General features: G+C 46.8%; 2 pseudogenes; both read left to right on the top strand.

Annotated features, from left to right (window-relative positions):
• The first annotated feature begins 1,076 nt into the window (after positions 1-1,076).
• On the top strand, positions 1,077-3,970 carry LOC133114134 (uncharacterized; annotated as a pseudogene).
• Positions 3,971-9,729: 5,759 nt separating this feature from the next.
• Positions 9,730-13,278, top strand: LOC133114133 (uncharacterized; annotated as a pseudogene).
• The last annotated feature ends 8,402 nt before the right edge of the window (positions 13,279-21,680 follow it).

Raw genomic sequence — 21,680 nt, 5'->3', positions numbered from 1 at the left:
GGCCTGGTGGATTTTGAGGTCTGCATTGAGGGGGATCCAAAGCAGTACCGAATTAAGCCAGAGGCCGCTGTTCATGAGATAGTAAAACAGCTTGAGATAAGGGGTATGGTTCGGCGACATAGCTCAACCGCTAATTCTCCCTGTCTGCCGGTACCAAAACCAAATGGCAAGTGGCATCTGTGCATTGATTACCAGCGTCTCAATCAGGTTTTGCCCAAGGCTACACCTATTGTGGCAAACCCTTCTACCCTGTTGTGGCAGATATCCACTGATGCATGCTGGTTTACTGTGCTTGACATTAAAAACGGTTTCTGGTCCATCAAAGTTAAGCGAGAGGACCAATGGAAATTAGCTTTTACTGTCAAATTTAGTATACCTGGGAAAGAATTTCATAATAGCCCTGTGATTTTCCATAGAGCAGTGGCAGAGGCGATATTTTAAGGGGCCATCCACACCTTATAGCACTATCTTGCAGATGGAGTCATTGCCTCCCAGTGTAGCACCAGAACCAAATTGCACCTCACAAATATGTTGCAAGTCAGGATCCACCCATCTCCCATCCAGGACAGTGACAGGTTATACATATTTACACCCTATACAGTTTACACAACCAAACATTACTGTCTGGTAAAAACTCAGAGTACTCAGGTTCTGCCACTGGCAGCTTACACCTTTTACACCAGCAAGACAATAATGGCCTGGATCCGAAAGTGCTCTCACAAAGGATCTAGAGCCAGCTCCGTACAGATGCACACACACAGACCCATACAATCAGACACACATAGGGTACACTGAGCTTCTGTTTAATTTAACCTCCCCTGTAGGTGAACGAAGTGGCCCAAAGGCTTTTGTGTGGACCAGTCGGAAGGAGGGGACGTACTGCTTGGGGCGGTGTGAGGCTAGTCAGGACAGCTTTACCAGCCCTAAAAATTGTACCTGGACGCTGCACCACTGCTTCAACCTAACCACCTGCGGGTACCACAGGCCCACACAGTGTCCGAAGACCTACCCCCTCCCTCCTGGCAGCCTCAAAGGGAATGTCAAAAAAAACCTTATTGCATGATGTGAATCTTGTCATGGCCCATGTCAGTTATAATATTTCCAACATCCTGTCAGCATACGCATCACATTGTAGTGTGGATGATAGAACGTATGCATGGCTACAGGCACGGATCAATGATTACAAAGGCAGACTTGCCGTTCAACTTTCAGCCGCACGCTCTAAAAGAGACCTATTTGGGAATGTCACAGGTCACTTTGGGTCGGGGAATTCTATTGCAAATAGCTACCAGATCTCTAGACAATCACAATATTCGGCATGGTTGGCAAATCAGGTGGCCACTGGTTTCCAACACATCACTAATAGTAATGAAAATATAATCAAAGCTGTTAGATCAGAAGCGCAGGCGCACCTCTTGATCAGCTATTCATTATTCAATCAGACCCGTACCATCGAGCGTGACTTAGATCCTGAGCATACATTCTGCAGGCTATTTACTGCAGCCAGACAAGAGGTTCTAGACCTTTGTCTGCACAAGACCCCTAGGCATGCTCTAAGCAATCTCATTGAAACCTTAGACTTGCTTAAGTGGATTGCATCAGAGAAGATGACAAATTACTCGTGTTACTTATGATGTTGTAGAACCTGCACAGCTAGACCAATGAGGGAATAGCTGGAGGTGAAGGGAGGACGTGTTCTTTCCTGGCTGTTTGGAAGTGAATGAAAGATTTTTAATTATCATCCTCCGCACACGGACAGAGCACAATTATATTTAGGAATATACTGGGTCTGTTGCCACGGGTCGGATATGGATTGATCTACCCCATATCCCGCTTACAACTGGCCTGAAACAGATCAGTAAAATTCCTAATATTCTCCGTTCGTAAACGGGGCCGTATTGAAAGCTTAGTGGTTACTCTCGTTCCACTCGTTTATCTGACTCCATTTAAGATATATAATTTAGAAATTTGGGTTTGAAATTTACGCGAACCTCGGGAGTGATTACACTCGACTCGTACCTGCGCCACTATTACTCAATATATGTTCTCGCGATTAACATTATTGCTGAATATCTCAGTTCGGTGTAGAACTCAGAGGCTGAGGGTCCAGTCAACACAATACATGATACACAGTCATGATAGTCGCGAGCCCAGGTCGGCGTAGCATTAACTGGGCTCCTTAGAGCTAATTTCACAGGAACCAGCGCCGTAACGCCCAGGGGTTCCCTTCGCGTCAAACCACAAGAGCCGTGCCTAGCCGACCCTTTACGTTGGCAGAAACTTGCTGGCCTCACAGCTTAGAACTATCACCTGTACCAAGGGACTGCCGATCGGTCAGTCTTTGGTCCCCATTGTCCCCCTCAATATTCAGTTGTAATTTAGGCTGAAAAGGTACAAGATGAATTAGAGTCATGGAGATCACGCAAGTTACAAACAAAATAATTTATTTGCAGACGGGTAGGCAGTTAGCGTAGAATCACACAGTCAATTACGAATAGACAAATTGAAGATAAAAAGAATAGAGTGAAATAGTCTTACCCAGCCTGCTTTCGCTACACACATATACAAAGTATGCACAGTGTGGGAAGTCGAGTGCGATCTTCCCTGATAGGCTTGTCTCCCTGGCTTTTATGCCAAATCATGTGTTTGATCCAGGCGGCAGTGCCATAAATTAGCCTGGTGGGGTTGTCGAATCTGGAATTTAGACCCCCACCGTTGGGGGTTGTTTGCGTAGGGAAAATTAGATGATTACCAAGAGAGGACATGTAGGTTTTCCCTTGAGTTATTGAAACTATGGTTTATTAAAATCCATTTGGTATGAAATGCATCTCATCTGATTCCTTGATTTTACTGGATCACATCCATACCAAACAGATTATCCTAATGTTTTGTTATGGTGCAGTTATCATGAAACCTCCCTCCTGTGTATCCATTTTACATGTAATTCCTGTTATTACAACAATGGGCATAATGCAATACAACCAGGATCACATGGGCAATGTTTACAATATTTTACCGGATCTATTGACCATCTCAACAACAGTTTTTTGGTTTTCCTCCAAGAGAGTAGTCCCTGGGGTAATGACAGCAGTGCCCAAAGGAGGGCACTGTGGTACTGCCCGGAGTCTTTCCCCCTGGAAGTGACCAGGTGTGGGGTCATAAGATATTAGGCACATTCTTTTCCCGGGAGTTTTAATGGCCCTCATGGCCTAATTGCCCGGGAACCGCTCATCCACCCACCATATATCTATCCCTTATCTTCTTGGCGTCACTGGTCTGGAACTCGTCAAAAGGTACTACAAACAGCATTGTCCTTTGTCCCTTTTGACACACACCAGAACCCCCACCTCACAAATGGCAGAGTCACACTTTGGCTTCCTCCAGAACTCCCAGCTCACAGGCTCCTCACAAATGGCAGAGTCACACTTCGCCTCCCTCCTACAATGTTTACTGGAAATGAATGTAACTGGATGTATTGGATTCTTTGTGTCTTTTCCCTTAATTCACCCAAACCAGGTCTACCCAAATTCCACTACAATACACTCCATCGGTGTAGTAGTGAAGGATCAGGTTCTCAAATTGGATCATTTGACAGGTTATATCACTATGAGGGGCACAGAGACCATCTTCACCACTCGCACGTGTTGTCATGAAACATCCAGCTATGTCATTTGCACATGCAACACCCTTCAACCTTTCTCCCACAATGACACCAAACTTATTAGTGTTCAGTCATTACATGGCTACACTGATGCTATACAGGTGTCCCACACACAGTGGTGCGTCATCAGCGAGATGAACTCCTTCACGTTTGGAGGTCTGACCTGTCCAGCAAACCACACTTTCTGTTTGGAAGTGATGGAGGACTTGATGGGTCAAGATTAACATTCTGGGGAGAATTCCGTTGGAGGTGGATGTCTCCCCGTGGTTTGTAAAAGGCGTCCTCCCACACGGCTGTAAGGCTGACTGACTGTGATCCCCTGACCTTTTACTAGTGAGTGGGTAAAGTTGCCTGCTTGTACCATAAAATTTTACAACCGCGCCTGGTTTTCAAAACCTAGGATTCGACTCATCGCTCTGTACTCTCGTAGGAAGCAGGACGGGTAATCAAGGCATCTGTTTTCTTCCAAAGCAACCCCCTCTATTGTCTGATTGTCTATTCAGGCCTCCAGCCGTTAAATTCATTACGACGGGGCAACATTTTTTACGGCACCGAGAGGTTGGGAGAGAATCCTTCCTGCCAGGCCCGACCTTCTCCTGAACCCTTTATTACTCTCTCCCTCTTGACTCAGTCACTGAATGGTGTGTACAGCACTGGATGTTTCATGGCAAGGCCAATTATGATAAAATTCATGTTTGGTATTATTTTCCTTGGTTTAGTGTGATTGGTACAATGGTCTCATTTCCGTAGCAATGTACTAAGGATATCATAGCCATCCAGGAACCTAGGAAAAGCTATGGGAATCTGACCTAAGAAAAGTCATCTGGTTCCACCCCCCTGTCTAGATCCCCATTAGTGATAATTTACAAATGGTTAATTATGGACCCAATTTTATGGTCAAGCATCAAAGGCCTGGTTTGCTACTTAAGGGGAAGATACAAGGGGTCTGGGAGATCTGTTGCCAGACTCCCGCACCTGCCGTGTGTGTAGAAACCCTTGCCAGGTATGACAAAGCTTTTACTTTGTACTCTGTGTAAAAATTGTATTATATACTATGATTTGTAACTTTGGGTTTTGGTTTTAATTTGAAGAAGTAACCTACCTGGCAAAATGAATTGGTTTTCCTTACTGACACTTAATGTTACACAGGGAATGCGTGGTTTACCCCCTCAAACTGGTCTTTCCACTTCCTGTATCACGCTGTATAGCACCCGTAGACCTATGTTGGTAAATCCCTCGCCTCCGCATGGTAGTTCATTCATGTCGAGCACAGCCGTAGCTATGTTGGTCTGCTTGGGTCCCTAGGCTGTAAACAGATATACCCGAGAGTAGCTATTCCTGCAACCTCTGTAATGACTACAGATAGTTAGTCAGTTCGTGAGACGTGCACATAACGCGCGATGTAACATGCGGTGGTACCAGCAGAGGATTGTTCAGCGAGTTTCTCAGTATAGGATTCCTGTAACAATCAAGTCCAAATTTAGATAATGACAATATTATAAATTGGGGTTAATTATATGAAACAGAGTCAAAGTGTATAGGAACTGTAAGATGCACCATTCCCGGAGTTCTGGGTCAGTCCATATCAGTTAAAAACGAAAGGCAGAGTGATACTGCTGTCTTTGTCCCTTGGTATTTCTCTGACTGATCTAGTTTCTCTAGGGAATGGGTTCAATTAGGTAATAACATCAACCTCTTCCCAAACAGCACCTGAAGGACACACGCAGATACCTTCGTCCTACACAGCTAACTTCGTCCTTGGGTTAGTGGGGGGCTTACAAAATTGGTGACCCCGACGTGATCTACAGTCTACGCGATTTTTCTCTGTCTCCAGTTGCTGCGGTAAGTACGCTTTTAAATACCTTTAGGGAGAGCTAAAATACATTCCCTCTAGACACATTTTTAGAACGGGTCGACATACCCAACTAATAGACCGGAGACGTAGAAATCCGGTGTGGGAATTTAAGATTTAGAAGTATACCATGGCTAGCGAGGGATATGGAAGTGACAGTGTGGATCAGGAGGTGATGGATGCCTTTGGTCTTTATTATAAGGACCTTTTTTTTCATGTGCGCGGTAAAGGAGTGTGTCTGACTTGGAGTAATAGTCAAATTCTTCACTGGTATGCAAAGGAGGGCCAAAAATTAGAAACCAAAGTGCAGTTTCGGAAATTGGCCATTGCCATTGTTTGCTTACTGAGGCGAAATGATTTAGTTGCCCTGGCGGAGAATGCGCGAGTAGTGAATAGCACTTGAGATCTGGAGAGGACGCGCTGGGACGAGTTGCGAAAACTTCGGGCTGAGGTTGAAGCGTTTACGTTTGATAAACAGAACTGGGCAAGGCAAAGTAACGCTATGCAAAAGCGGATTGTCGAGCTTGAGAGCAAATTAGGGCGCAGTAAAACCTATTCGGCCACGTTAGAAACCTGTTGTGGAAAATTAGCATTGCCGGTCTCAGCGATTAGGCAAGCAGGAACCGCGTCCGCTAGCTTTGGGATGCAAGAGGATAGTGAGGATGATGACGATGTGTTGGTGGTGGCAAATCAAGCGCGTGGTGAAATCCATTCTAGAAGGGCATCAGAGGTCTCGAGTGATGGGGCTTCTCCAGCCCCTGATGTCTCGATGGTGTTGGCTGCGTCTAATGCTGACGCACCAATAAGTGGATTTTATTATCGCCCAAATAGACCCGAAGAGCCTAAGCAGCGGAGCCCAGTACTGACACGCGGTGAAACGGGTACTAGTTCGCAAAAACCAGCACGGATAGCTGTGCTTAAAATTGTGACCGATGCGGATGAAGCCGTTACCACAATTAGTCCGTTTCAGCCCTATTGGGAAAATTTAATGTTGCAAGCTTCCGTATATAACTTAGAGCTTCGGGATGTGTGGCAGATAGCTCTTCTTACCATTCCAGAAGAGCTTAGATCTAAGATGCCACTTGAATAAAAATCCGGAAACATTATGGTTAAGGGGGAGGAGGATACGGATGGCAATGTTTATGAGCGGCTTAAAGAAGCGTTGTTGCAGTTAAGGGGCCCAACTCACGCAGAGTGGCATAAAATTTTAGATATAAAACAAGCGCCAAAGGAAGCATTTGAGGTGTATTCCGAGCGCATGTGGGTATCTTTTAAAGAGCACTCAGGGTTAGAGGAAGCTAATCGGGATCTGGAGGTGTTACTCCAGCTCCTGAAAAACAATGCTGGTCCCCATATTCAGCAGGTATTAGCTAATGGAGCCGACCCTCCAGAGAATACATATAGATCACTGGTGGAATGGGCTTCTAAAATTGAAAATCGGCTAAAGAAGCAAATTAAGTATCGCCCCGTCGCGGCAACGCAATGGGTGGCTGAAGGGAAAGGAGAGAAGCCCATGCCACCTCTATGTGTATACTGTAGAAGACCGAATCATACCGTTGAACAGTGCCACAGGCTAAGGGAAAAACTGGGTCTTCCACAGCAGGAATGAAAATATGATAAGTGGATAATGCAGGAATTGTATAAAATGATGATGCAGAACAACCATGCTGTCCGTGAGCGAAAGCCAACTGAGCAAAAGCAGCTAAGCTCTAGCCCGTATAGTGAACTCCAGGCCGGCTTAGAAGCTTTAGTTGCAAAATATAAAGAATCGAAATAGGGGTGCGTGGCCTCCCTTGCAGCCGGGAGCATAATATCTTGCGGTAACCGAATTAAAATTTGCGCTAATCTTGGAGGCCGATTAGTAAATGTCTTAGTTGACACCGGTGCCGCATGCTCCTGCACTAATATTGTCAGGGTTGGGAGGAAGTACCGGTTGTGGCCACCAGGGGTTTATTATTTTCACCTGGTGCTCATTAGTGCACCAGGGCTACCTCCAGAAGGTATTTAAAGCCCTCTTTGACCATCGGTCGATGCTTTGGTGTCACTGTTCGCACTGCCACCAAGCTGGTAAGCACACGGTAGACTCACGGTTAAATGAGTCAGGTATTGTGCTGGTTCTGGGTTTTGAATTTAAAAGAAAAAACAAAACGAAAAAAAGGTAAGGAAGGTGTTCTGCTCGTTGTGTGTGTGTGTACACTGCGAACACCTTCCTGTAGGTTCTTTAGTTTTCTTTTCTCTTTTGTTTTTGGCTCGTGTGAGTCTGTGGGTGAGGGACGTTGTCCCCGGTATATATTTTGGTTTGTGCGTTTTCCGGAGCTGCGACTCACGGTTGTTTATTTTGTTTACCTAGTCTTTTTTACTAGGTTGTACTTTTATTTTGGGGATCCCCGGTCCGGGGTTTCAGGGCTCGCCTTTTAGCCCTCTTTTTGGTTGTGTTATTCGCCCTGGTTTTTAAGGGTTGCTTTATTATCATTAGCCGTTTTTTGGGGCCATTTTCTTTATTTGATCGGAGCTGTCTCCGAGTTGTTTTCGTGTCCTCGACCTCCCTGGGTTTAGTGGCGGACATGTTCGCGTGCCCGCTTACTAGGGATTACCCTTAGTCGCGCCTGGCTCTCCGCCATTCCTCAACCTCATAAATATTGTATTACCCCTCACTGACAAAACCATTCATATCAAAGGCATAGGCGATACTCTTATGGTAGCGACTCAAACACAACCCGTCAAACTAGACCTTGGGGCGGTAGTGTTAAATGAGTCTTTATGGTATTTGCCAGATAATGGAGAGGGGACTGTACTGGGAATGGATATAATGCGGAAGCATGGCTTTGTGATTCATTGTCTTGAAAAGCATATTGAGCTAAACACAAATTGGGTTGCAAAGCCGCGCCCTGTTCAAGACAAAGCTCGCATTATGTCCATTTCCGTGGATGACATCCTCATTACATCAGGGGGATCACGTGATGACCACTTACGGCTCGTTGAAACGGTAGTGCAGACATTGGGGAAGGCGGGGTTTAAATTAAACCGAGACAAAGCTCAAATTGCACAGCCAGAAGTCCATTACTTAGGTTATACTATCACTAAAAATTACCGTGCATTAACAGAAGATAGGCGTAAATGCATCACCGAACTACCTCGACCTCATACATTGAACGCACTACAAAAGGTGCTGCTGACACAGCGGCGCCATTATACAGTTTGTTGAAGGGCAAATCTAAACCGTCTGACATTCTTGATTGGACCGAGGAGCATGATGCAGCATTCACATGTTTAAAACAGCAGTTGAGTTCTGCACCAGCTCTAGGTTTGCCCTGTCCAACAAAATCGTTTCACGTTCAAGTAGATGCGCACGAAAACACACTCAGTGGTGTTTTAGCTCAAGACCATGGGGGGTTGTTGCGTCCAATTGCGTATTATAGCCGTAAGAAATCTCCGGTTGAACAGGGATTTGACCCAGGCACTCAGCACGTTCTTGCTGTTCATTGGATGTTGCCAATAACAGAGCCCATTGTTGGGTTTCAACCTGTTGTTGTTCACACAATGCACACGCCGGTTCGAATGCTGCTGCAGGGCCAAATCAAGGGCGTATCTTCCCATAGATTAGCACGGTGGCTAACGGACATTCAGGCCCGTGACATAGCGATCGAAAATAACAGAATCCTGCCACATCTGCTTGGGGATGTGGAGGGACTGCTGCACATTTGTGAACCTAGGCCAGAGGTGCAAACTCCTGTTCTAGACCGGGAGCTTCCGGGTCAAACCTGAGCGTACATTGGCGGCTCGAGGTTTTGGCATGATGGTCAGTTCCACACTGGTTGTGCGGTGTGGTTCCCCCAGTTCCCCAATGCAGATGATAGTCAGCAGCTGTTGTTTAAATTGGTGCCCGGAATGTCAGCTCAGGAAGCCGAACTGGTCGCATTGCTAGGGGCCATTAAGGCACACCCCGAAACCCTATGCGTGTATACTGATAGCCGTTACGCATTCGGGGTGGTGCATGACTTTATGGCTCAATGGCAATTGCGTGAGTTCCTCACCTCTGCTGGAGCACCAATTAAACACTTCGATATCATTACCGCAATTTGGCATGCAATTCACAACCGTGAAACGCCCATATCGGTTATTAAAGTGCGAGCACACATCACTAAAGATCCGGATGTGCATGAACAGAACAATAACATTGTTGATCATCTAGCTAAATTAGCCGCCACCTATGGCGATGACTGGCAGTTACACTGCCTATGCTCCCGCTGTGAGCGCGATTCAGGTTACTCCCATCGATCTGAAGCAGCATCAGCAAGAGCTGTGGATGGCCGATGGAGAGCTTGTACCGCACTTGAAGCGGGATAAGTTGGTGACAGTGGTAGAGGGCATGATTTTGAGAGACGGGAAATATGTCGTTTCTGAGGGTCTTCAGAAACCTGTCACCAAGATGTACCACGATTGTGCACATGTGTCAGCTGATAAAACCTTGCAGTTGATCAAACAATATTTTTGGTGGCCACGCATGGCGTCGGATGTTGATCAGTGGTGTGCTTCATGTCTTGTTTGTGCTGCTGTAAATCAGGGCAGGCCCGGGCGCATGAATTTGCACCGTCCAGATCCTCCGAAAGGGCCATGGGACTCCCTGCAGATGGATTTCATTGGTCCGCTTCCCAGTGCCAAGGGGGGGGTATCGCTATCGCCTTGTGATAATTGACAAATTCTCTAAATGGGTTGAAGCCATTCCCACACGCAATAACACCGCGAATACTGTGGCACGAGTGCTGGCGAACCAGATAATTCCCCTCTGGGGAGCACCAATGCAGATCAAGTCTGATCAGGGAACTCATTTTACGGGCCAGGTTACGAGGGATGTGTGTAAAATGCTTAACATCAAGCAGAGATTTCATATCCCTTACAGGCCGCAGAGTTCCGGAATGGTTGAGCGGATGAACCGCACAATCAAAGAAGGGATTGCCAAGCAAATGGCACAAAATCAGAACAGGTGGACTGTTCTAATGATATTGCGGGCTACCCCCTCCAAAGCTACGGGTATTAGCCCATATGAGCTTATGACGGGGAGGGTGATGAAACTGCCCATTGACCCAGCCATTTCCCCTGCAGACCTGGGGCCGTTGGTGCTTGCAAAACAGCAGGCCGTGTTGGTCCAACTGCAGGAGAGGCTGAAGATACTCCATGCTCAGGCTGCGCTGAAGCAGCAGCAGTCTGATGTTGGGAATGAGGTTCATTACATTACATTACATTATTGCCATTTGGCAGACGCTCTTATCCAGAGCGACGTACAACAAAGTGCATACCCATAACCAGGGATAAGTTCGCTGGAAGACCCTAGAGGGAAGTACAATTTCGACTGCTACCTGTACAACAAAGATAAGGACGAGGGCCAATTTTTTTTTCTTCTTTTTTTTACTAACTAAAAATACCGATACACAAAGCAAGTCACAGAGACAACAATTAAGGTTCACAGGGAGGTAGGGAGGGATGGGGAGAGGTGCTGCTTGAAGAGCAGGTTCAGTTCAATCCTACCTCTGAAACAAAATTTGCAGACGGTGACATGGTCATGGTAAGAGTCTTTGTGAAGCAGGATGCTTTTGCTCCCCGGTGGCACGGCCCATATGAAGTGAAAGCTGTATGTAACAGCTGTGTAGCCGTTACAGTACGGGGGAAGCTAAGATGGTACCACATGTCCCAATGCAAATTGTTCAGAGGCCCAGGAGGTACCTAACTGTGTTTCTGTGTGTGTGTATATGTTTCATTCCAGGCATGTCGCAGCAATCCCACGGACACCGGAGGTCCGGAGGGTATCCGGCGATTCATATGTGAAGCTGGGGCAGCGGATTGTACTTAATCATAATCTGAAATGTGGGAGATGGGTGTGGCGATATTTTAAGGGGCCATCCAAACCTTATAGCACTATTTTGCAGAGGGAGTCAGTTATATGGCCTCCCGGTGTAGCGCCGGAACCAAATTGCGCCTCACAAATATGTTGTAAGTCAGGATCCACCCATCTCCCGTCCAGGACAGTGACAGGTTATACATACTTACACCCTATCCAGTTTACACAACCCAACATTACTGCCTGGTACAAACTTAAAGAGTACTCAGGTTCTGCCACTGGCAGCTTACACCTTTTACATCAGCAAGATAATAATGGCCTGGATCCAAAAAAGTGCTATCGCACAAAGGATCTAGAGCCCGCTACGCACAGATGCACACACACAGACCCGCATAATCAGACACACATAGGGTACACTGAGCTTCTGTTTAATTTAACCTCCCCTGTAGGTGAATGAAGCGGCCCAAAGGCTTTTGTGTGGACCAGTCGGAAAGAGGGGACGTACTGCGTGGGGCGGTGTGAGGCGAGTCAGGACAGCTTTACTAGCTATAAAAATTGTACCTAGACGCTGCACCATTGCTTCAACCTAACCACCTGTGGTTACCACAGGCCCACACAGTGTCCGAAGACCTACCCCCTCCCTCCTGGCGGCCTTATCAAAGGGAATGTCAAAACGTTATTGCATGATGTGAATCTTGGAGATGTCGCAGGTCTCTTTGGGTCGGGGAATTCTATTACAAATACCGACCAAATCTCTAAACAATCACAATATTCGGCGTGGTTGGCAAATCAGGTGGCCACTGGTTTCCAACACATCACTAATAGCAATGAAAATATAATCAAGGCTGTTAGATCAGAAGCGCAGGCGCTCCTCTCGATCAGCCATTTATTATTTAATCAGACCCGTACCATTAAGCGTGACTTAGCCTGTAGAACGTATGCTCAGGATCTATTTACTGCAGCCAGACCTGCGCAAAACCCCTAGGCATGCTCAAAGTGATCTCATTGAAACCTTGGACTTGCATAGGTGGATTGCGTCAGAGAAGATGAGACATAAATTACTCAGAATTATTAACAACCTTAATGATGTTTACTGGAACTGAGCGTGCCGGATGTATTGGATTCTTTGTGTCTTTTCCCTTAATTCACCCAGACTAGGTCTACCCAAATTCCACTACGATTCGCTCCATCGGTGTAGTAGTGAAGGATCAGGTTCTGAAATTGGATCATTTGACAGGTTATATCACCATGACGGGCACAGAGACCATCTTTACCACTCGCATGTGTTGTCATGAAACATCCAGCTATGTCATCTGCACATGTAACACCCTTCACCCTTTCTCCCACAGTGACACCAAACTTATTAGTGTTCAGTCATTACATGGCCACGCTGATGCCATACAGGTGTCCCACACACAGTGGTGCGTCATCAGCGAGATGAACTCCTTCACGTATGGAGGTCTGACCTGTCCAGTGAACCACACATTCTGTTTAGAAGTGACGGAGGACTTGTCGATGGGTCAGATTAACATTCTGGGGAGAATTCCGTTAGAGGTGGACGTTTCCCCGTGGTGGGAGGACACCTTTTACGAACAAGGCACACGGGCTTTGACTGAACTCATGGGTTTGGTGCAACAGTTAGTCTCTCGGACAACCCGTCACCTCAACCAGGCACAGGTGGAGGTGAATTTGGCCAGGAAAACAGCAGAGATCCTGGCCAGCTCCTCTACCCGTTCTGCGCAGGACGCCTACACGTGGTGGGACTGGGTATTCCGAGGGTCCGTGATTGCCAGCACCCTCATCTTTGTGTTTACCTTGTTTCAGTGTTGTTATTTCCGTTACCTTATCCGCTCCCTACGCTCCTCTACCCATGCTGCTTTGGTGCTCAGCCCCCTGCAGCTGCCGACAATGCCGGGACTGAGACCCTAAGCACCAAGGAATCTCCATAATTTCCATTGCCTTCACAGTGACCCCTGGGGAATTGTGTTTGTCCTATGGGGCCAAGGGGGAATCTGTAAGGCTGACTGACAGTGCCATATGACTAGTGAGCGGGTGAAGTTGCCTTCTCCTGAACCCTTTATTACCCTCTCCCTCTTGACTCAGTCACTGAATGATGCGTACAGCACTGGATGTTTCATGGCAAGGCCAATTTTAATAATATTCATGTTTGGTATCATTTTTCTTGGCTGTGTGACTGGTACAATGGTCGCATTTCCGTGGCAATGTACCAAGGATATCATAACCATCCAGGAACCTAGGGAAAACCTCATTTGAATACATGCAAATGTACTTGTATAAAGTCCCCAAACTCCAATGGTTCGATGGATACTTGTGTGAATCCTTCATGCTGGCTTCCTGCAATAAATACTTTCCTGACTCAAGACACAAACATCGGATTTGCTGCTTCCTGAGAAAACGGTCACTTTAATTATTTGGTAAAACTTTGTGTTACCAACAAATTGGCGCTGCGAGCAGGGTGGATCCGTTTTCCAGACCTTCGTTGTTTTCCTGACCAACAAGTGAGTAAACGTGTTTACTGCCATTGGCTTGGCGATTGGACGGCAAAACTGCGGAAATCTGGAACGCTCCACTCAGTGGTACGTTCAGTGTGCATTATTGTTCTGCAGTGGGTTGGTTGCATTTTCTCCTGGATTAGTTAAGTATTATTTGTTTGCTTGCTGATTCTAAATTCAGTTTAGTTGTCATTATAGTGTTCTGTTGTGTACTTGTTTGTTTGTTAGCTATTACAAGTGGTGTTTATTTAGATTCAGTGAAACTGGGTTAGGTGTTTGTTTCTCTCAGGTAAGCTAGGCTATTAAGTTAGGCTATTGTTTTACTGACTGGCAGGCCACAGCTTTTGTTGTAGGAGGAGCCAATACTTTGCACCCTGCTCAGGCTATTAGTACTGGCACATCTTAACTCACTTCAGTGTGCATTATTGTTCTGCAGTGGGTTGGTTGCATTTTCTCCTGGATTAGTTAAGTATTATTTGTTTGCTTGCTGATTCTAAATTCAGTTTAGTTGTCATTATAGTGTTCTGTTGTGTACTTGTTTGTTTGTTAGCTATTACAAGTGGTGTTTATTTAGATTCAGTGAAACAGGACACTCTCCTCCAACACCCATCCATCTCTCCCACCATCCACTGTCACCTGTCGACGGAACCTACGCCACCTGTCTTCCTCCACCCTCTCATCTACAATCCTCTCCTCCCTACCATCTGCGGAGTCTTTCTCTCGACTGTCTCCCGATGATGCGGCTACAACTCTCATGTCCTCCCTCTCATCTTCCTTTGACTCTCTGTGTCCCCTCACCACCAAACTAGCTCGGGCCTCCCCCCCCAGTCCTTGGCTTTCTGATGCTCTACGAGCTGTCCGAACCGAACTGCGGACGGCGGAGAGAAAATGGAAAAGGTCCTGTCTCCCCAGTGATATGGCTTCCTTCCATGCCCTCTTATCATCTTTCCATTCCTCTGTCTCTCTAGCTAAATCTTCCTTCTTTCACTCGAAAATTAACACGGCCGCCTCTAATCCCCGCAAACTGTTTTCAACTTTCTCCTCTCTTCTGGCCCCCCCTCCCCCCTCCCCCCTCCCCCCTCCCCCCTCTTCACTCACACCTGATGACTTTGTCTCCTTCTTTGAAAAGAAGGTCGATGCTATTCGCAATTCCTTCTCCCAACCCTCCACCCCTGCTGACCCTCTTACCCTCCCCAACTCCCTAACCTCCTTTTCTCCCCTCTCTGACGCCAACACACTGAAACTCCTTACTTCCCACCGCCCAACCACCTGTCCTCTTGACCCCATCCCCTCTCCTCTCCTACAATCTATATCTGAGGACATTCTCCCTTTTCTCTCCTCTCTAATCAACACCTCCCTCTCTTCCGGCACCATGCCCTCTTCCCTGAAGAGGGCCAGAGTCACTCCCCTCCTCAAAAAACCTACTCTTGACCCCTCTGCCCTGAACAACTACCGGCCTGTCTCTCTTCTTCCCTTTCTCGCTAAAACCCTGGAACGGGCGGTCTGCTCCCAACTGTCCACTTATCTTCTCCACAACAATCTCCATGACCCCAACCAGTCTGGCTTCAAGAGTGGCCACTCCACTGAAACCGCCCTGCTCGCGGTCACTGAGGCACTCCACTCTGCTAAAGCAAAATCCCTCTCCTCTGTCCTCATCTTCCTCGACCTGTCAGCCTCCTTCGATACAGTCAACCATGAGATTCTGCTCTCATCGCTGTCTGGGATGGGTGTCACAGGTTCTGAACTCGCTTGGTTTTCCTCCTACCTCTCTGGTCGCTCCTACCAGGTGACTTGGAGGGGCGCAGTCTCCGACCCTCAACCCCTACGAACTGGAGTCCCGCAGGGCTCGGTTCTTGGGCCTCTCCTCTTCTCGCTATACACCATGTCTCTTGGTTCGGTTATCTCTTCCCACGGCTTTTCTTATCATTCCTACGCTGATGACACCCAACTCTTCATTTCCTTCCCCCCTGACACCCAAATCACCACACAGATCTCTGCCTGCTTGGCTGATATCTCTGCGTGGATGACTTCCCATCACCTGAAGCTCAACCTTGCCAAAACTGAGCTTCTCTACATCCCTGCTAAGTCCTCTCCGTCAATCGACCTCTCATTGATTGTTGAGGACTTTGTAGTTTCCTCCTCCCGTACGGCAAAGAATCTTGGGGTGACTCTTGATAACTGCCTCACCCTGGCTCCACAAGTATCCTCCACTGCCAGAACCTGCAGGTTCTTTCTGTATAATATACGCCGTATCCGTCATCTCCTGACTGAGAAAGCCACCCAGCTCCTAGTCCAGGCGCTCGTCATCTCCCGCCTGGATTACTGCAACTCCCTCCTAGCCGGTCTCCCAGCGTATGCCATAAAGCCCCTCCAGCTGGTCTAGAATGCTGCAGCCCGCCTGATCACCAGTCAGCCCAGGTCGGCTCATGTCACCCCGCTTCTCATTGGCCTCCACTGGCTTCCTATTGCCGCACGCATCTGATTTAAGGCCCTAGTGTTGGCATTTCAGGCTGCTAAGGGGACTGCCCCACCTTACATACAATCCCTGATCACTCCCTACTCCCCAGCTAGACCACTCCGGTCTGCCAGCTCTGGTCGCCTTACAGTTCCCTCTCTACGTGCACCTGGCGGTCGAGCTGCACGCTCACGCCTGTTTTCCGTTCTGGTTCCTCAGTGGTGGAATGACCTGCCTACCACTGTCAGAACAGCAGAGTCCCTCCCCCTATTTCGACGCAGACTCAAAACCCACCTTTTCAAACTCTACCTTAGTCCTCCCTCCTGATTTCCCCTGCCCCTCCTTTCTGATATCCCTATCCTTGTCTCACCCCCCCCACCCCCCCCAAAAAAAAAAAAAACTTCTGATGACAACTATGTTTAGAACAGCATTTACTGTATTTTGCTAGTTTCTGGATGTGATGCTCTGACTTCTGGTAGAACCTATGCACTTGTAAGTCGCTTTGGATTAAAAGCATCTGCCAAATGACTAAAATGTAAAATGTAAAATGTACGTTAACCTATATATTGACCGGTGTAGAAGCGATCATTTGTTTGTGCTGAAAAAACTGTCCTTTTTGTGTAACGTTTGTGGTAACGTTACGTAACTGTTTGTGATAAAGCCACCAGGGCTGACGACGTGGTACCAGTGCTGCTGAGTGTGAGAGGCTTGTGTATTAAAAGCCTATTGTGACTGGGTGTTTGTGAGTCACCCCTGCCTGTGGAGTGTGAATCCACGCCAAAAAGGCTAAAATCTGTAAGTGCGTGGCCGTGGTACGCGAGTGTGTCGCCCACAGCACAGAAGTGACTAATTATTATCACTACTGGGTATTAGGTCGAAGATACCCAAGAAGCGCATACCGTGTCTTTGTTTGTTCGTCTACGGGAGAGTCAGTGTGTTACACCCCGGGCCCAGGGTTGAGAGACAAAGGTGTGTCTTTTACGTGGGTAGCTGTTGTCTTTGTTTCAGGTTGTGAGAGAGCGTGTGTGTCGCACCTCCGACCAGTCTTGTGTGTTGTTGAATTTTACGTTGTCATTGTTCTAAAGTTTTTGTTTCGTGTTGGTTGTATTCAGCCTATTGGCCAGTAACGTTTATACATAGCGTAGCTAGTACCTACAGAAAGTATAAATCGCAAGCAAAAATGGTCCCAAACAAGCAAAATACCAACGGGAGTATTACTACATACCTGCAGAAAGAATATGTAAAGCAAGCAAAGGCGATGACTAAAAACGGCTGGGATCCCGAAGGATACACTCCGGATTCCTTAGAATGGTGGGCAACGCAAAAAAAGAATAGGACGGCTTACGGACCATTGTACTAATTACGGAGCATATAAGGCTCATAGAGAAGTGTGACGAAATGCACGATTGACTGCAAACGCAAGATACAGAATTGGCTGGTCTGCGTAAAAAGATAGAAGATCTTGAGAACAAAGCCAACAGCTCTGTTCAGACCACCGCGCTTGCGTGTATTCCGGCTGAATTAAAATGTGTTCCGTCTTTGTACCCCAATTTAAATTGTCACACTATAACTGACGCATTGCATTTTGAAAAAAAGGAGAATAACACGGTGCCCATGGCACCCATGGTTACTAAAATTTGTGGTAGAGGATCTGAACAGCGACTGCATGTTGATCACCTTCCTTTAAGTCTGATCGAAATGAGGGCGCTACCAAAGGATTTGCCGAATCTTAATGCGCAAGATGACAATTTACCATTTTGGCGCCAACTAAATGAGCTACAACGTAGCATGTCCCTACACCCGCTAGACATGTTTTCAGTCGTGCGTGCAAAATGTCCCATTTCAAGCTGGAACAAAATTGAACCAGCTGACCTCCGGCAGGATCTATGGGCGTCTGGCCCTTGGGCGAATCATAATGAACTGCAAAACGCAATTACCAATTTCTGCGACGCTGTAAAAACTGCTTTGGGTAAAGGTGCACCTAACTGGCATCGTTTCACGGCAATAGTACAAAGTAGCTTGCCATTTGCTGAATACGCTGATCGAAAGTATGAAGCATTTGAAACGCATTGTGGCTTCCCAAATAAAGACATGGCTGTTTTTACACAACAATTATTGGCAGATGCTGCCCCGCATATTCATAAGGTCCTAGCAATCAGCATACACCCGGGTAATACGTTTAGAGACATTGTTTCGTGGGCCTCACGTTTGGAGGAGCAGATACGAAAGAGAACGTCAACTTCGCATCCCATTGCTGCTGTGCGTGACAACTTTCCAAAGTGCGATAATTGTGGGGAAATGGGTCATACCGCGGATCGATGCAGAGTGAGGGACCACAGGAAAAATAGGTGTTACACTCCCCAAAACAAGGACGGAGATAAATGCTTTCGATGTGGAGAACTGGGACAACGAGCACCACAATGTTTAGCTGTCCTACCTAAGGCACATGCCTCCAGTGGTGAATACGCAGCCTCAAACAAAGAACCTGTGCCTACAGCGCACGGTTCCAATGATGATTACACGCATTTGAACCGAGAACAACTTGTCGTCATGTTAAACAGTTTGAAAGCATAGGAATTACCGGCCTCCTTTTGAGTCAGTAGTATAGAAACTCGGGCTCATTGTAGACCGTATCTTAGTGCGCTTCTGTTTCTATCACTGACCTGCCGCTCCCTTGTACAAGGCATTCCATTGATCTTGCCGGCATTGGGGGTAATTCCGTCCGCACATATAAATCCTTACCGGTACTTGTCGAATCCAGTAATGCTTATTGGACACAATCATTTTTTGTTTGTAAGACTGCAGAAGGTGCTATCCTCGGTTCAGACGGCATGAAACTATTGAAAGCTATTGTTGCATATTATTGGCTTTTTCAGTTTGTGATGCTTCTCATAAACGCAAGACATTGCCATTAACTGCTCATGGTCTCTCATACTGCTATAGCTTCTGTTGCAACACCTATTGTCCATTCCTGGGATTTGACCAACAAGTTCCAAGCTTTATGTGCAATGTTCCCTGCATGCTGGTCTGTGCACAAACTGGATTGTGGAGCTGCTTCATTACCACCACTTAAGGTAACAGGGACAATGCCCTCACCTGTGAAACAATACCCAATTAAGCCAGAAGCTGCTTAAGCAGTTGGCTCAATCATTCAGTCCTTGCTTTCACAGGGAGTCATTAAACCATGTGTCTCACCCTGTAATTCTCCTATCTGGCCTGTCCAAAAACCAGATGGCTCATGGCGCCTGACAATCGATTACCGAACAATTAATGCTGCTGCAGACAAACTTGCCCCAATTGTTTCTGACCCAAACACGCTGCTTGTTGATGTCAAACCTACTCCCTGTATATTTTCTGTGATAGACATTGCCAATGGATTCTGGGCACTGTTGCTGAGAACTCAAGAGCTTGGTTTGCCTTCACACACCAGAACACGCAATACACATGGAAATGTATGCCTCAGGGCTTTCATAACAGCCCTACACTTTTCCATCATGCAATGGCCAAAATTCTAGCAACGGTTTCATGGTCTCAGTATGGAGGAACACAGTGCCTCCAATACGTTGATGATATTCTCTTGGCTTCCTCTGACCCTGTCTCACATTTACAGGCTCTGGAAGCTTTACTCAAAGCATTGGAAATATACAATATGAAAGCAAGTCCAAAGAAGGCCCAAATCGCGCAAGACATTGTCCAGTATGTGGGCTTTACCATATCCCAGGGCTCAAAGCAACTCACTGTTGACAGGAGAACTGCTATCGCCACTGCTCCGCGACCCCGCACTGTCCGTGATGTTCGTAAGATTCTGGGACTTTTTAACTTCTGCAGGAACCACATACCTGACTTTTCTGTTATTGCAATACCAATCAATACTCTTTTGAAGGGCTCCCATCACCCACTGGAGACAGTTGATTGGACAAGTGAGTGTGAAGATGCGTTTACTACTCTTAAATCTGCTCTTACTTCTGCCCCTGCTTTAGGCTTCCCTTGCTCTGACCTACCATTCTTTCTATGGTCAGCTGTTAAATAAGGTCACATGACAGCCGTTCTTACTCAGCCTCATGGAGGCATGCAACGCCCCGTTGCATATTATTCTTCTCGCCTGGATTCGGTGGCTTCTGGTCTTTCCCCTTGCTTACAGGAAGTGCAGGCTGCCGCCACAGCAGTGTCAGTCTCCGCCGCAACTAGTCTCAGGAGCTCCACTCTCTGTCAATGTCTCTCACGCTGTGCATAACATACTAACCCAAGGCCGTTTCTCCCGTGTTTCAGCAGCCAGGTGGACTAGATGGGAAGCCATCTTGTTAGCTCCACTTATCACACTCATCCACTCCCCAGCTGTGAACCCAGCCACTCTCTTACCTGTAGAGGGAGACAGGGAACCACATGAGTGCCCATTGTCTCCAGATCTCCCATCCAATTCAGACATCTCTGAAACACCCCTTCCTGACAATGATTTGTCACTTTTTGTTGATGGATCTCGTTTCTACAATGGGGCCCACCCAGTTACAGGGTATGCAGTTGTTGACATTTCTGGTCAGATAATGGCGTCAGGCCGCCTTCCAAGTTCAGATTCAGCACAGGTGGCTGAAGTTGTCGCCCTCACTCATGCCTGCGAGTTGGGCTCTGGGAAACGGCTTACTGTATACACTGATTCCAGGTATGCATTCGGTGTTGTCCATGACTTCATGGTTAACCCTCTGGGGTCGGCATCGTCGCTGGCGACAAGGGCAAGATCAAATCAACTTTCTTTTCTATTTGGATGATTAACTTTGTGAGATTTTACCATACATATGCAATGAACATATTGACAGAAACCTTAGAATCTTGACTTCGTAATGAACCGATTGACACATAATATGAATTGTTTTAAAACGTTTGAAAATAGATTAATAAAACCACTGCGATTTCTTAATCTTTACTCATGAATATGCGAGTTTCGTTCGTGCGAATTCCGGCCCATTTCATTCACATTGAAACGAGGTGATAATTGCACTCCGGTTGGGGAGGGGCGATGCCATGTGCGAAAACGCCTACTGTAAAGCACGATAAAATGACATACAGAAGCAGAGGCTATTTACTTCATTTGAGGTAAACATTTTTCATCACGGAACACGTTTCATTACGAAAAATGGCACGAATGACTGGACTTCAGGTTTTGCATGCCTTGTGGGAGAGCGGAGATGAAGAAGATGCGAACAACTCATCTGGTACCGACACTGAAGGGGACACTGACGAAGAGCGATGCCATTTCGAACTGCGAAAGGATCCAGCTGAGGACACTGCTGAGGATGAACTGCATGAGTAAGTGCATTTCTTACAATCATATTGGTAAATACGTGTGCTGTATTGCAACTTCTCTCTGT

Source organism: Conger conger, chromosome 16, assembly GCF_963514075.1.
Source record: "Conger conger chromosome 16, fConCon1.1, whole genome shotgun sequence".
Classification (NCBI taxonomy): domain Eukaryota; kingdom Metazoa; phylum Chordata; class Actinopteri; order Anguilliformes; family Congridae; genus Conger; species Conger conger.
This window is presented reverse-complemented; position numbering and strand designations above follow the sequence as displayed.